At 31.4% G+C, this 18,020-nt stretch overlaps 1 long non-coding RNA gene across 1 annotated transcript; it reads right to left on the reverse strand.

Moving 5' to 3' along the window:
* Positions 1–1,075: 1,075 nt before the first annotated feature.
* Positions 1,076–17,912, reverse strand: LOC127704598 (uncharacterized). Its single transcript, XR_007983407.1, has 5 exons — positions 17,799–17,912; positions 9,530–9,651; positions 8,636–8,732; positions 4,860–5,021; positions 1,076–1,432 (listed from the first exon to the last, which is right to left on the reverse strand). It is a non-coding gene; the product is annotated as an uncharacterized LOC127704598 (long non-coding RNA).
* Positions 17,913–18,020: the final 108 nt, after the last annotated feature.

The raw sequence follows: 18,020 nt of genomic DNA on the forward strand, positions 1-18,020 counted from the left end.
GTCGAGTATGGTATAGACGTTGAAAACATAATTACATTGGATTAAATACATGTCGAGAATGGGTCACGACTGTTTCAGCTGATGGAATACAGACTTTAATGTAAGGTCAAGATTAGGATCGAGTATTAATCAGTACAGTCGAGTAGGGTTAATTTGGGGTTAAACTCATTTCCAGTAAAATAAAATTCTGACTTATTCAGAATTGTCGAGTAAGAATGAGTACAGACGAGGACAAATACTGCCCATTTCAGACTTTTACTGGTTTGTAGTATTGTGTTCTGTCATCTTGTGATATTTTTTGCCCGTTGGGGAATTTAGTGGTGATTTCAAATCCGTCATGCAATCTGTTGACTTTGTTAGAGACTTTTCATTTTCTTTTGTTACCTATTCTTACATCGGACACGGACTTCTTTTGAACTGAGTTTTACTGTGCGTATTGCTATGTGTTTCTTTATTCTACATTGGCTAGAGGTATAGGGGGAGGATGGAGATCTCACAAAATATGTTTAACCCCGCCGCATTTTTGCTCCTGTCCCAAGTCAGGAGCCTCTTGCCTTTGTTAGTCTTGTATGTTTATTTTTATTTTTATTTTTTTTTAATTTTAGTTCATTTATATGTTTTGGAGTTTAGTATGACATCCATTTTCACTGAACTAGTACACAATTTTATTTAGGGGCCAGCAGAGGACCACCTCCGGGTGCAGGATTTTCTCGTTGAAGACCAATTGGTGGCCTTCGGTTGTTGTTTGCTCTTTGGTCGGGTTGTTGTCTCTTTGACATATTCTCCATTTCCATTCTCAATTTTATAAGAGCTATTTAAAACTAGGAATAATGTTTTTTTTTGTGTACAATCAACTGGGATTTGTATTATGTATTTGCTTTCAAAAGATATTTGTCTATTCCCGTTGTGTGTGTTCGTGTTTGTTATGAGTTATATTGATCAAAGATAACAGAAATAAAATTAGCAAAAACCATTTAGAATCAATACAAAAAAGTTAGATGGCAAACAATAATTTTGAAGAAAAGCATTTTTATAATAATATTGATAAAAAAATTTCAGTATACATATATGAGTTTAATCAACACTGAATAAGTGTAAAAAGAAAATAGTGAGTCACTGATCATTGCAGTTTATTTCAAATTGTTCTAACCGTGAACATGTTATGCTCTTAAATATAAGCAGCTAAAACGGACTTTAGTTAATATTCTTAAATCCAACTACCGTCTTCTTATCATCATCATTGATGCTTTTAATGAACCATCTCCAAAGCCACTCCAAACAATCCCTGTTTCTCCTGTCCCGTTGTATTTCCCATTTAGGTTTGAATGATAACAGTCATCGTACCACCCGAAGTCGTTATGATTTTGAGTACACCCGTTGTATTTGTTTTTAGTGTAAAAAGATCTACCATGATGATAATTTAATGAGTCTCCTACAATAAGACGAAATGATGGTATATGAAAAATTGTGCAAAGTAAGACAAAAGATGCTATAAATACTTCTAATGAATTGTAAGCGTTAAAGAGAAGTTAACATTATTGATTTAGAAAATGAACTTATTGGATAAGAGACATATGCCGATGAAAAGACAGACAACTTACAAAACAACATTTTCAGAAAAAATACATATGTCGCCAAACATCAAAAGAAACCGGATCACCAAAATTTACTGACAAATGAATTCGTAGCAAGAAGGAGAACTCGGAATTTAATAGCTAGTCTGGCTAGAGATCCGGGAATGTAAATTTATACGATAACATCATCAGAACAGGAGATGAAAGACTTCATTGAAAAAAATACACTCTACATAAATTGACAGCGAAAATGGACCATTCATCCACTTCTAGTATATACCGTACCATCCGATGAAGAAGGAATCCAGCACGCTCTCTATTCGAATTGTATATTGACTGCCTATCTTCAATGTCACCTATTTTGAATAAACTGACAAACGTTCTTACAAGACTAGGAAAATCTAGAATCACATCATACATAGACATTTGTTTTTACATCTAAGACTAGATAAAGAGGACCGAGACGCTACATGATGTTTTTGCTTTTCCAAACCGAATGATCCAACAATACAGATTTAATTTTTGTTTTTTGGAGCGACGTGCTCTCCGTTCATTGTGAATGCGACAATTTTTACACATATATTAATGCTCCCGAGAAAGTATTTACAATTCAAAAGAGAGACTTATTTGTGGATAATGTATTAACTAGCATGGACTCATAGGAATCAGCAGTAAAAAGAAATCGAGAGATTTACTAAAACATGGAGGTGTTAACGTACAATCATTAATGTAAAACGTAACATACTAATTAGTGTGGCCCAGCCAGATGAAGTGATAGATACAGACAAAGTTAGACAATTTTGGGGATACGCTGGAATGCAGTTTCCGCAAAAATAGTTTGCAGAAACGAAACAATTAAAGTTAAATACACAGTTAACAAAAATAAATATTTGCGACAGTCTTTAGTTATATTTGATCCGTTTGGACTACTAGGATTAATTTCCATTATAAGAAACAAAAAGATTGCTACCCGCAGCGAAATTTCCCCGCCGCTGTAAAATTGAGTCTCATAACTCCAATAAAAATAGTCAAATAAAAATTAGGGTATACTATGTTCAAAAATACAACATGGCAAACAGTCCTAAGACTATTATTGATATGATCATCTTTATAAATTAGCTGTTAACAAAACTTTGAATTGTTCGAAATAACAAGGCTTTTCTACACTAGGAATAAATAACTGTAACTGTATGACTTTAGCAAAACCTTTCGGTATTGTGGGTCCTCAAAGCTCTTTAACTTCGTACTTGATTTGGCCGCTTAACTTTTTTTGATTCGAGCGTCATTGATAAGTCTTTTGTAAACGAAACGTGCATCTGGCGTACATAATTATAAGCCTGGTATCTTTGATACGTTGTTTTACTATAAGAGCTTTCTGTCATATGGTATTAGAGTAGTTGCGTTCAGAAGGTATTGTTATTACAATATTCCAAAACTCATCAAAGGTATAAAATTATCGTAAAAATTGTCGAATCAAAATGCCAATATAATATTGTCAACTTTACATGATGTAATCCTAGTATGTGTGAGGGCTTTCTGTCAAATGATCTCAGAGGAGTTGCGTTTACATGATTAATCAGTCAAACAGGAACATCACAAACAATGTATTCCAATAACGAATCTACATGCGACTTATTTTAAATGATTTACAAAGGCAGACATCAATTGGAAATTCATTCCCTAGAGAGTGCCTTGCAATTGCTGCTGCTGGAATGGTTAATTGGCTTTACGAAAAAAAAAATTAATCCATCGCTCCCTCACCTTTATATCGTCAGATATAGGAGATCCCAAAATGAATCCATTTAACCTTTCATACGGAATGATTTCTTCGACGACACAGGTGCACAACGACACATACAACTGCAAACAGTCTTTAGAGAGAAAAAGACTTTTATTAGACCGTTTAAAAAATATTCTCCTAGCTAATACCTTATTGAATTACGTGAACTACATCGACATCGAGCAAACGGAAAACATAATAAACAACTTAATCGTTCAAATAGAAAGTTAATCACCATGACTTTTATTGAGACTAGGAGTTATATGACAGCTTTCATTACGCTATTCGAAAACTTTATGGTTTCTATATACTTTTGCTACCTCTGGTTTCATTTGATAGATTACATCACACTGATTCTAACAATAATTGGTTTCTAGCTGCTTTTACATTAAATTGGTGCCAAAAAAGCTACTTTTGGATTACACAAGGTCAATTTCAGTTGACCTTTTTCAAAGTCATATGTCGTCCAACCTAATGCAAAATATCGTTTGGCTTTGTCATGTACTAATATGAAGTTGCAGCAAAGGTCAAAATCTGCAACCATAATGTCAAGTTATATGTATCACTCGTAAGTTATTTGTTAAAACATTACTAAATTCTTTCATAGATACGATTATTTGGTTTAGAAGTTTGGCTGCTCCGTATAAAACTTTACAAACGGAACATCAGATCCTAATTTATACTGCACGTGATGATATTTATAAAGCCCTTAAATTTAGATACGACCTATGCTAACTTGCTGATCCTTTGAATAAACGTTTGTAACAAGTTATCAATTTAACAAAGCAATAATATTGTTTTTATCAACATTGATTTTTTTTATCAAGAAATTAAATCATGACGAAATGTGTATTGGAATACATTTATTATACGTACGGTCTCTAGTCCTATCGATGCATTTATTTTCGCATTCCACAAGGTAATGCTTTTCTCATGCTGTTCATCATTTTCTTTACACTAAATCTATTGGAATGGATTGTTATTTTTAGTATTGAAAAAAGGATTTTGTTATTAGTTGTAATTGGCTTTGAACTAACTTTAAGAAACTGTGAGTTCTACTTTGTGTCGTTCGTCTTTTTGTTAGTAGTTTTGTGCGTTGTGTTGATCTGACGAGTCAAGCCCATTTCAACTGATTTGTATAGTTTGTTCCTATGTTGTGCTGTTACACCGACAAACATGTTTAACCCCGCCAGATTCTGTATGTGCTTGTCTCAAGTTAAAAGCCTGTAATTTAGTGGTTGTCGTTGGTTGCTGTCCATCATATTTGTTTTTCATTTTTTTTGTTTCGTACATAAATCGGGTCATTTTTTTCTCGTTTGTATTGCATAGTATTTTGTCATGTCTGGGCATTTTATAGCTTACTACACTGTATGGGCTTTTCTCATTGTTGACGGCAGAAATGTGACCTATATTTGCTTACATCCACGTCATTTGTTTCTGGTGAATAGTTGTCTCATTGAAAGTTATGCAACATCTTTTAATTTCCATAACACCTGGATATTTACCTGCGTTACCGGAGTATCCCGAAGCACTAAAGGTGTATGATTTTCCGGAGCCAACCGAAAATTGTGAATAGTTTGCTTGTCGTTGATTTCCATTCCAATCTTCTAGGTGAACACTAAGTTCGTGTGTTCCATCTTGCGTTATACGATGAATCTTCATATTCCCTAAGAAATAAAAGGAAAAATCATTTCGAAGTTTAGGAGTGTCTACAATGCTTTGTCATCAAATACATCAGGCGAATATTTATACCTTTTTGTATATTGAAAGTCCTCGTTTATAAACCTTCCAATGAAAGGTTGAAATATGGCAACTCTTATACGTTGTGCTGTGTTTTATAAGAGACTAAAACTTAACTGTGAACATGAGGAGCCGTTCAAGATTTTGAAGTCATATATGAGGGCCGATCTATAACATTGGAGCATAGTATAGGCGTGTAAAAAGTCCAGAAAAATGGTGTTCAGCGTCAGCTTTATATGGATTCAGTGTATTTGAAACAAACTTAACGTTAAAACAAACAATAAGCATATCATATACTGGAAGTTTGATCCGTTTGAGAATATTTTCAATGTCGTGGATATCTTAAATTTCCTAAGCTTAAGGGTGCCACATGTGGAGCAGGATCTGCTTACCCTTTCGGAGCACCTGGGATTACCACCGGTTTTTGGTGGGGTTCGTATTGCTCAGTCTTTAGTTTTATATGTTGCGTTTTTGTACAGTTGTTTGTCTTTTGGTCTTTTTTCTTTTTTGCCATGGCGTTTTCAGTTTATTTTCGACTTATGAGTTTGAATGTCCCTTTGGTATCTTTCGCCTCTCTCTTTAAGATCACCAAAATAATAGTATCCTTTTTCACGTCTTCAAGATAATTGATTAAATAAAAAATGCAATTTTCTAAAATAAAGAAGGAATTTTGGATTTATGTAACAATAAAAAATCTAAATGCCATTATGCATAAAAATAAATCAGGAGGTAAATACTAATAACATGTGGCTGATTAGAAAAATATATGTTTGCCTATTTTAAAGGGATATGATAATATTACAATAAAAACATGTTTAGCTACTAAATCTACAAAATGTAAACACAATGAAATATAATTCGTTATATTTCTCATGTCTGTGTACATATGAACATATGAACTGTGAAAAATGTGTTGGTTATATATTTTATAGCAGTTCATTCAAGAATGCATGTCTTTAAGTTTTGTCAATTTGCAGGCTATTTTTGACATTTTAATCAGGTAAGAGTAATGATACAATAACAGTATGATTGACAACTGCCATGATCACCAAACAATCAGAGACAAGGTTGGCCTTAATTACAAATTCCCCCTCCTTAAATGCCAATCATATTGACCAAATTACTAATCAACCTCAGTCTTAAATAATTAAACAGATCCTTCATTAACCATCTCAATACACAAATAGTTGACCTCATTATTGAATACACAAATGTATATACTAGATGATTGATATATAGAAATGATGGATTTATTCATTGCTTATTATTTTTTATCTACACTACATAAAGTGATTCTATAAATTATGTCTGAAAGATAAACGATTAATGACCAGCAAGATCTTGTTTTTTTTCAAAAGAGAAGACAAAATATGAAATCTACATATAAAAAAAGGTTTTCAAATGTTGAATTCAGGAAATGTATTTTGCTATTAAGAATGAATCCCCATTTCAATAAAATACGTCTTTTAATTTGTTTTTGTTCAAAAAGTAATAAATGTGCATTTTCAATGCCTTTTATAATGAAAATATTACATTATAAATTGAATTAAATTAAAAATACACTCTACAACCCTTAATCTTCAGTGTCATATAATCACGATAATTGTTTTCAAAATCAATAAGCAATTCTTAGAGGAGAAAAATAATATACCTATGTTTCAACTTACAAAATGCCCCCATAACAACCTTTTTAGATAAAGTTTTGGAGACTATAAAGATCTTAGTTTTAAGTCTATCTGTCCCATGTTCTACAAGGATAAACTTTATCAGAAGAATCTTTATTTGGGAACTTCTTCTGTTTGTAAAGATAAAACGTAAAAGGTGAAACATGTAATAGGGAACATTATTTGGTTAAGATATGAAATTACAATTTAAACGAAATTATTGTGCATATGAACAAATTAACGGACCCACTATCATTGATTCACATTTAGCTCATTTCATCTACCGAAAAAGTGCTTATCCTTCTGAAGACCTGAAGTTAATGCAATTGTCAGCAATAGTTCTATATTAATGTTCTGTTTTGTCCATCCCCTACTTAGATATGAATTGAAATTATTCAAACTACTCTTCCAATCTTTCCATGAGTGATTTCCATCACTTCGATTTTAAAAGGGACTGGGTATTTTATTTGTTTTTTTTATCAAATTTTAATTGTGGATGTTTTAGCATTTTTATAAAAAATTAAATTGGGGATGTTTTACTGTTTTTATCAAAATTTTAAAAGGGTAATTTTATTTTTTTTTAACAGGGACTGGGTATTTTATTTGTTTCATGAAATTTTAATAAGGGACGTTTTACTGTTTTAATTAAACTTTTAATTTGGGATGTTTTAGTATTTTTATCAAAATTTTAATTGGGGATGTCTTGCTGTTTTTAATCAAAATTTTAAATGGGTTATTTATCAAATTTTGATAAAAACAGGGACTGGGTATCATATTTATATTTATTACATTTTAATTGGTGATGTTTTACAGTTTTTATCAAAATTTTAATTGAGGATATTTTAGTAATTTTAACAAAATTTTAATTGCGGATGCTTTGCTGTTTTTATCAAAGTTTTTAAGGTTCAGTTTATTGTTTTAAGAGGGACTGGGTTTTTTTATCCAATTTTTAATTGGGGATGTTTTACTGTTATTATGAAAAAAATTAAATGGGATATTTTACCCTTTTTTAACAATTTTGATTTGGGATGTTTTAATATTTTTTTCAAAATTTTAATTGGTATATTTTAACAGTTTTATCAAAATTTCGATTGGGATGTTTTAGTATTTTTATCAAAGTTTTAATTGGGGATTGTTTAGTGGTTTTTTGAAAATTTTGATTGGGGATATTTTAGTATTTTTATCAAAATTTAAATTAGGGATAATTTACTAGTTTTATATTTTACATTGTTTTACAAAATTGTAATTGGGGATATTTTATTGTTTTATCAAAATTTTAAATGGGATATTTTACCTTTTTGTTTTTTTTTTGTTTTTTATCTTTTTTCAAAACTTGGCTGTATAAGTCATGCCAAAGTACAAAATCAGAGACTTAAAACTGGTACTCGAAAGGAAGAGGCAAGTGTCTTACTGTGGGCATTTGTCTTGGTCTACTAGCACCTTACAGTCCAGATAACCCTCAGGACAGCTGGCTAGTTCAAGCAGACAGATACTTTTGTACAATTTGGCACTTTCATAACTTTTTTATTTTTGAACTTAAGACTTTTTCTATTTACATTTTTTTTTATTGTTTTAAATTTTCTTTTTACAAATATGCTCAACACCTTTCAGTTAAATACACATTTTGGCTGCATAATGGTTATCCAAGGATAATTTCTTTTCATTAAACTTGTATCATACATTTTGTCTTATTCTTACTTTGGCAGTTACCTTAGATTTTATTAAAAAAAAGAAACTAACCTGAAATGTTTTCAAGTGTGTATTTTTTCAATCTTATATTTTATTCAACAAAAAAGGTGAACCTAAATATCTTGAATGGTAAGTGTCACAAAGTCGGCTTTAAATTTTGTTTAAAAACAAAACTTATGTGCATTTACCTAACCAATGTTCTTTGTCTACTCTACCAAAACCTTGCGTGTATTCAGACAACGCCCTGTAGAAGTTTACGGTGCCATCGTATCGTCTCTGAATAACCTAAAACATAAAGAACAGAGGTATCGGATGGAACGAGGTTTGTATTTAAGATGTGATCTCAGAGAAAACCATGCAAAAGGGTCCAGAAGCAATGTTGTCCAAATTTTTATATAAATTGGACAGTAAGTTGGTGCATGCGTAAGCTTTCAAATGACAAATTATTTTTTCTCAAGATTTTTTATGGCTGTCGCACGGAGTCCATCTTGGAAAAATAAAACTACATGTTACCTTATTCACTAATAAACAAATATACTTTAATCCATATTTTTTTTAGTCGTTGATAGTTTTAGGCATAGTTTTGTTGTTTACATAGTTTAAATTAGGGATGATTTACTAGTTTTATATTTTACATTGTTTTACAAAATTGTAATTGAGGATATTTTATTGTTTTATCAAAATTTTGAATGGGATATTTTACCTTTTTGTTTTTTTTTGTTTTTTTGTATTTTGTTTATAGGATAATGAAATATGCAATTCCTTTTTTAATCCATGTTCAGTGTTATTCGGGTAAACATCAAGTATAGGCATTATATTTGCTGGTGGACTGTTAGTACCCGATGATATCACCGACCCAGTAGCCAGACGTTCGGTATTGTGTAATAAAGTTTGCTGTTACAAAATTATTTTAAATCAAGGAATATGTCTCCCTTATGCAAAGCTCTGGTTCCATGCCCGGCTTTGGCTATTATTTTTATCTATTTAGATGCATAAAATCTTTACAATAGAAAATTAAACTGTTAATGTCATTAGGTCTGGTCAAAAGACTTATAAATAAATAACAAGTATAAATTACTTACAGTCCATTTCTTGCTATTGCGCATGATACAATATACGTAAAATCGTCTTGTGTTTCCTCCAGGATAAACAGGATAAACACCATCAACTGTATGATTTAGATCTTCACATTCAGATGGCCGTTCTAAAAGCAGTACATTCATAAACAGAACATTGGTAAAAAAGGTAAAATAACAATCGCTGGTCGTTATCCAATCAGATACAGCGATGCAAGAATAATTCAAAAGCATTGTGTTTGAGCTGTTGATTTTGCCATTTGATTAGGAACTTTCCGATTTGAATTTTCCTTGGAGTTCGGTATTTTTGTTATTTTACTTTTTTCCATCATAACAAAAACATGCATTTGAAAGGCAATGCTTTTCAATTATTCTTGCATCGCTGTATCTCATTGGAAAACGACCAGCGATAGATGTTTTACTTCACCTGTATGTAATTAAGGGAAGCCGCCATTTTGAATCCTTGAATTTATTGATTTGGGATTTCTTCATATTTCTCATCTTAAAATCATGTCTTTGTTTCATTTGATTAAATTCAGAAGCGTACAAAAGGCACACACATGACTGGTGTTTATGTTTGTTGCCTCAGACGTATATGGGTGCAAAAGACGAGAACAACATTTCGATGTTAGATTAAAGATAATATTTTCACACCGCAACATAATTGAAATGGAATGTTTTTTTTTAATTTTGTGCATTAACATGGAGATACCCGTAGCTAGATTAACGGAGATTTGCTTTAGTATAAGTAAAAGAAAGTTTTACGAAGTCCAAGCTTTAAACCGATAAACATGAAGATCATAAACGGCATTTTCTGAAAATTAAATATATTAACAGAGGTATTGATTTCATCAACTTATCGAGTATATTTAATGACTCTACCATTCAAACTTTATACCTCCTTTTTTAATAACACAGAACCACCTATTATTTCGTATACATACAAAAAAAAACCAGCAGAAGTTTGATTTTTAATTATACGTCAGTAACATCAGATGTCAGTGTAGAAAATAATACTCCTCTAACTGTGAATCGTCGAATTTTAGATATGAACCCTATGGCCATGTTATTACGGGGGACCTTAATATCGTTCAAGACCAAAAGGTTAAAAAACTTTTTTTAAAAAGGACCAAAATATCGTACTCTATCTAAAATAGATTGGACACGGTGTCGTCAGGTCACAAAAGACGCTCTTCCATCGTATTGTAAAAATATTGTAGAAATTGGTGTAAACGGGAAAAATCTGATAAAAAAATCTCTTGATTCTTATTTAAATAAATGTATGAATGTTGTGAATATTCGATTATCACATTTTGAAATTTTAGAAATAAATAAAAGAGTACATAATACGCCTATTTCTAGGATATGAAAAACTTCAAGTACTTGCAAAGCGGTTTGTGTTTGAACCGACCGACAAAGCATCTAACAATGTGGTGGTAGTATGCCGTAAAAACTACACGGACGTTCTTAAGAAAGAAAATTTAAATTCTTCTACATTCAAGTCCGTGCGCTCAACAGCTTAAGGCCTCTTCTGCACATTTGAAGGTCCCTGCTATGTATTGGTTTTCTAAACCACACAAAAAACCAGCGAATCGTTTCATCTCGGCCTCTAGTAAGTGTTCTACAACTAATATTTCAGTGCTTTTAACTAGTTCCTTAACTACTATCAAAGAACTTATCATTAACTTTTGTAATAAAACATATGAAAATAGTGGAATTAACTACTTTTGGAGTGTAAAAAATTCTTTGGATGTTTTAGATAAACTACGTGCCTTTGATTGTCCTTTTGATTCTGTTGACAGTTTGACTTGTCAACTCTTTACACTACACTTCCACACAATCATATCAAACAAACATTTTCTTATTTAATTAAATGGTCGTTTGGTTAATCTGAATGCAAATATATTTGCTGCAACTCATTTAAAGCCTTCTTCTCTAATGAGAAAGGTATATATGCTAGATATACTTAATGGAGGTGTGATGAGATGATAGAAGCTGTTAATTTTCTCCTTGATAATATTTATGTACGTTTCGGCAATAAAGTTTACCGACAGGTTGTAGGTATTCCTATGGGTACCGATTGCGCCCCTTAAATAGCAGACTTGTTGTTGTACGGTTATATTCTTTTGTTAAATAATCAAAAATTGTCTAAATATACTACCGAAATTACTTTAAATGAATCAAATATAAACGGTAATAACTGTCCTTTCCTAGATTAAGATACTTCAGTTTTACATGGGAAACTCTACACTAAAATTTACGATAAAAGAGACGATTTTTCATTCCCTATTGTTAATTTTCCTTTTTTTGGACGGTGATATTCCTTTGCACCATCTTACGGTGTTTATATATCACAACTCGTTCGCTATGCCCGTGTCTGTTGTGACGTTTTGGATTTCAATGAACGTAATCTATGTATTACTGGTAAATTATTAAGTCAGTGATTTTGTAACCACAAATTACTTACAACCATTTGGTTTTGAAGTTTGGTTGTACCTGTAGAAAACTTATTTTTAACGGGATAGCACATCCTAATTTTTAAGGAGATGTTGTTTACCGAGCCCGGAAATTTAGATACGATCCGGGTAAACTTATCGATCATTTAAATAAACTTATTCTAAAAGGTTACCAATTCAGCACTATAATTAGATCTTTAAATATTGTTTTATTGGTATAAATATTGATTTTGTTATCAGTAAATTAAAATCAAACTAAATATTATGTTTATATACATATGCACATTCATGTCTCTACACTCCGTCTATCATTTCGTCATTCCATCCATCCGCCGGAACGACCTTTGGTAGAAACCTTAGGTCAAAGTTGTCTTGGCTTCCATGAAAGGGAATGACTTTATATATATTGTACCGTGTAACAAATTTTTACATCTGCCGTGCATCCATTCCCTTTTTGAAATAATTTGAAATTTGACAGCACTCATTAAACAAAGAAAATTTTCGTCAAACTTTTCTTGGCTTCCATGGAAAGGAATGATTTTGAAATTAGTCTCCAGCTTGAGCAATTACTACATCTGTCGTGAAGCAACTTCCAATTTGCCTACAGTTTGATATTTTCCAACACTGATTGTACAAGGAAAATTTTCGTCAAAATTTTCTATATCGAAAAAATCGATTTTATTAAACGAAAAATTGGATCAAATCTTATTTTGGGCGGTGATTTTGATACGATACTATTCCTTCTTTAGACAAAATGGGAGGTTCAAAATATGATACATATATCAAGTATACGAGAAAATTAGAAGATTTTATAGAAGAATTTGAGTTTTGTGATATTTGAAGGGCAAACATTGTTGATTTTAAATCATACACTTGGCGTCAAAGAAACCCTTTTATACAATGCCGCGTAGATTTTTGGTTGATCTCAAATTTCTTGTCAAGCAGTGTAAACAAAACATCCATTGTCCAATCTTTAAAAACTTATCATAGTCTTATTCAATTGACACTGTCTGGCGAAAACGTTAGTGAGAGAGGTCCCGGTTTCTGAAAATTCAACTCAGGTTTACTGACAGATAAGGATTATGTGGAAATAGTTAAAGATGTTTTATCAGAATGTGATGATAGATATCACAATTTAGAAACAAAAATGAAATGGGATACCATAGAAAGTGAAATAAGAAGCGCAACCATCAAATATTTCAAGTACAAAACATGAAATTGCGGGTAAGAGAGTCCAATTTAAATAAACGACAAGACGAAATTCAGAAAATTCTCTCTCGTACAGATTTATATAAAGATATTAATACACTTTTGATTGAATAAGATATTGTTAAAGAGGATTTAGAGCAAATAGTAAACAATCTAACAAGAGGACCTATTATACGAACACATGCCGAACACTGCGAAGGCAATGACAAAAAAATAAAAATATTTCTTGTCGTTAGAAAAACGCAATTATAAAAATAAATTTATCAACAAATTGAATCATTTAAATTACGTCACACGAAAATTACTAGACGAAGAGAGAAGTTTCTATGAAAAACTTAATAGTCAAAAGAAGACCCTAATAAATATTCGGGTGATTCTAACTTTTTAAATTTTGATTTTATTCCTAAGCTTACAGATGTTGATAAAAATATATGCTAGTCAGATATTCAGAATCTGAGTGCGTTAAAGTTTTGAAAATAATAAAAGCAATGGTACAGACGGGCTAACTGCTGAGTTTAACAATTTTTTCTAGATTGACATAAAAAAATATGTTTTAGAAATCTATGAATATTCCTTCGAGACCGGCACCCTCTCAATAAACCAAAGACGGGGTATTCTGACTTTTATCCCAAAGAAAGACAAAGACAGAACCGTCTTGTCGAACTGGCTCCCCTTTCTCTTTTAAATTTTCATTACAAATTATTACCCAAAGTTATTGCGGAAAGAATGAAAAAAATTCTTCCAAAATTTATAGATCCGGATCAAATAGGATATGTGGCTGGTAGATACATTAGTGAAAATCTACGACTAATTGCTGATATTATATTGTTCACTACATTAAAGAATTATCCAGGTCTTATATTACTAGTTGATTTTGAAAAAGCGTTTGATACGCTAGAATGCAAATTTATTCAAAAAGCATTGGTTTGTTTTAATTTTGTCTTCAAGTTCAGGAAATGGATCTTAACTTTGTACTCAAATATATCTAGTCTTGTAGTAATTAATGGATTTAGTTCTAGCTAATCTATCTAAAACTGCTAATTGGGGACACTGAAATAAAAATTTCACAGTTGGCTGATGATACCAATTGTTTTCTGAAAGATGTATTTTCTGCGCAAGTTTTATGGAATTCCTTTACCGATTTTGAGAAGTGTTGTGGGCTAAAAGTGATTTTTTTATTAAACCGATGCAACATGGATTGGAAGAAATAGATCTATATATTAAAAAAGATGGTCCCCTTCCCAATAAATGGAGAGATGGCTTTAAACCCCAAGGTTTGAAATTTAATGATAGCGAAGAAACGGTTAGTTCTAATTTAGATACATGCACAGAAAAATTGGAATCAGTTATTAAAATGTGGAAGATCAGAAACCTTTACTTGATCGGTAAAATTGTAATTTTCAAATCACTTGCAATATCTAAACTAATTTATGTCATTTCAGCTACTCATGTACCAAAATCTTATGTACCTTTAAAACGTGATATTAACATTTTTTTATGGAATGGTGGTTCTCCGAAAGTTAAATAGGAAGCTATTCAAAAGCCTCCTAGAGAAGGGGGACTGAAAGCCACAAATTTCGAATGCTGTTATCCCTTCGTATTATGTAGGTGAAACAGAACACGACTCCAAATGGAAACATGTATCCAAAGCATTCTTCCCTCTGTTTGATTTACAGGATTTATTTATGAGCATATGTGAATTTGAGTATTAAATTTAAAAGCACCTTCTTTTTATAAAGAAGTGTTATCTGCTTGGAAACATTTCAAGTGCATTTTTAAACCGTTAGATGCATTTCAGGTGAGAAAAGAATTTATTTGGTTTAAGCCTTTTATCAAAAATGACAATACGAGTATTTTTACAGATCTTGGTACATGAAAGGCATAAGGTTTATCAATGATATTGTAGATGACAATGGCAAATGTTTGTCTCATGACGCTATTAATCAAAAATATAACCTAAATTTTACTTGTGTAGACATTGTATCTATTAAACTTGCTATACCACGTGACTGGAAAGATTTGTTAATAAAGCAACACATTTGGATTTGTTTTTGAGCATGAGAATAAAAAAGAAGCCGATCAGTATTATTGGCAAATGATGTTTATTCACTTTTTATAGATCAGAGAAATGTTTCTCCTATTTCACAACAAAGGTGGGAAGACAGTTTTGATTTAGAAATTAGTGATGAAAAATGGAAAAATAACTCTTGTACGTTTTTTTTTAAAGTTCATCGTATTACTACAACATATAAAATTCATGACTCAATATTTGGAGAATGAAAATACAAAGTTTGTTATTCTAATGAAAACATACTTATAATAGAAGAAAAAAAAGACAAAAAAGACAGACAAAAAATGACATGGCAAAATAAAAAGACGAAAAGAAAAACAACGGACCACAAAAAACATCACAGACCACTACATAACTGAGCAACACGAACCTAAACTAAAACTGGCGAAACATGTGCTCTGGAAGGATAAGCAGTTCAAAACGGACGTTGTACGTACGGTTTTGGATTTTCCCAAGTCAATTAGTGACACCAGTAGTGAAATTTCAGTTTAAATCCGTTAGAGTCATAACCCGTTATAATAAAGCATAAACTTGCAGATTGGTACATCTTCCTCGCTATATCTATACATAAGACATAACCATAATAAAACATCGGAACATGTTAAGTCTCCTACTCTATATGTTAACAATTTGAAATAAAACCATTTTCTTATGACAAAGACATTGAATATCACAAAAGGTAAAACAGAAAACTAAAGCAAAACTAAAACGTCTCCCCTCAAATAAAATCTAGGCGTGAACTAAGGTTCTCTGGAAGGTTATAAATATCCTGTTCCACTAGTGGAACCCGCAATGTTGCTCATGTTATGCAAAATTCAGTAACCAACAGGGAGAAATATTCATGGGAAGAAGAGCCCTTTTCATCCATCAGAAGCAATCGCCAGTAATGAAAGATTTTCTTAAAAGTGACCAGTGGTATATTTGGACATTCGTGTTACTCAGTCTTTAGTTTTCTGCGTAGTGATTATTAGACTGTTGCCTGTCTTTCCATCGTTTTGTTTTGTTATGGTAGTGTCTGGGTTTTTTTTTCCTTCTTATGATTTTTGATTATCTCGTTTGTATCTGCAGATTCTTTTTTGCAGTTCTTTAGAAATTTGCAATTAAAAGCATGAACATGAAAATTTGTATAGAGTAGGAGACTTAACATGTTCCGATGTTTTATTTTGGTTATGTCTTATGGATAGATATAGCGAGGAAGATTTACCAATCTGCAAGTTTATGCTTCATTATAACGGGTTATGACTCTACAAACGATTTAAACTGAAACTACACTACTGGTGTCACTAATTGACTTGGGAAAATCCCAAAACCGTACGTACAACGTCCGTTTTGAACTGCTTATCCTTCCAGAGCACATGTTTCGCCAGTTTTAGTTTAGGTTCGTGTTGCTCAGTTATGTAGTGGTCTGTGATGTTTTTTGTGGTCCGTTGTTTTTCTTTTCGTCTCTTTTGTTTGCCTTGTCATCTTTTGTCTGTTTTTTTTTTGTCTTTTTTTTTGTCTTCTATTATAAGTTTGTTTTGATTAGAAAAACAAACTTTGTATTTTCATTCTCCAAATATTGAGTCATGAATTTTATATGGTGTAGTAATACGATGAACTTTAAAAAAAAAACGTACAATAGTTACTTATATAAAATCCAGAATCGACCAATCACAAACGTTGTTGCAAATTTGACCTTGTGACGTCAAACAATTTCCCATAATGCAATGATTGCATATAAATTAAAAAAACTACTAAACATTGCAAATTAAAGTAAAAACGACAAATATACCAATTGAATAAAAAATATTGCATTAAAATGACAAGTTATACCAATTGAATAAAAAATATTGCATTTGAATGACAAATTATACCATTTGAATAAAAAATATTGCATTTAAATGAAAAAATATACCATTAAATAAAAAAATATTGCATTTAAATGAAGAAATATACCAATTAAATAAAAAATATTGCATTTAAATGAAAAATATCAAATTTTTGCAAACAATACCATGACATATTCGAAGCACTTTTCTGGATTTATCTTTTCAGGAACGGTCAACATCATGAACTTACATTAGACTTTAGCGCATACAAACATGTTTAACCCCTCTCCTTCTATATGTGGTACATTTAGTTGTCTAAAATCGGGAGTCTGCAATTCGTTGGTTGCTGTCTGTTATATTTGTTTGTGGTTAATTTATCATTTTGTCATAAATCAGGCTTTTGGTTTTTGTCGTTTGAACTGTTTCATATTTTGTCATGTTAATAGCTGACTATAAGGTATAATTAAAAATTATTTGCTCATTGTTGAAGACCGAACGTTGATTCATTTATTGTTGTTTAAATCTACGTCATTTGGACTATGTTGTCTTAATGACAATCATTCCACATCTCCTTATTCTATGTTAGTTTGAACTTTACGGAAAAGACATCTAAGAATAACATCATAAATGCTGCTAATCTTCTGTAAAACGTATTATTTGTTTTAAGATTACTCTTTGTAACACTAAGATCCTGTACTTGATCAAATGAATAAACTAAATATTAGTCTTACTTATGCAAGCGATTCCATCCCAGTAGGCCTTATCTAGATTGCATACACAAATACCATTTGAACATTTTAAGTTGTCTATGCAATCTGTCGATAAAATGCATGCGGCATCTTTATTTTTCTCTACAAAAATATAAACATTTGAATATTAATATATTAAGGATAGGTTTAACAAACCAATCAAATGAACGATAACATATTTGTTTATTTCTTGATAACCTGTCA

This window comes from Mytilus californianus, unplaced genomic scaffold, assembly GCF_021869535.1.
Source record: "Mytilus californianus isolate M0D057914Y unplaced genomic scaffold, xbMytCali1.0.p SCAF_6, whole genome shotgun sequence".
NCBI lineage: Eukaryota > Metazoa > Mollusca > Bivalvia > Mytilida > Mytilidae > Mytilus > Mytilus californianus.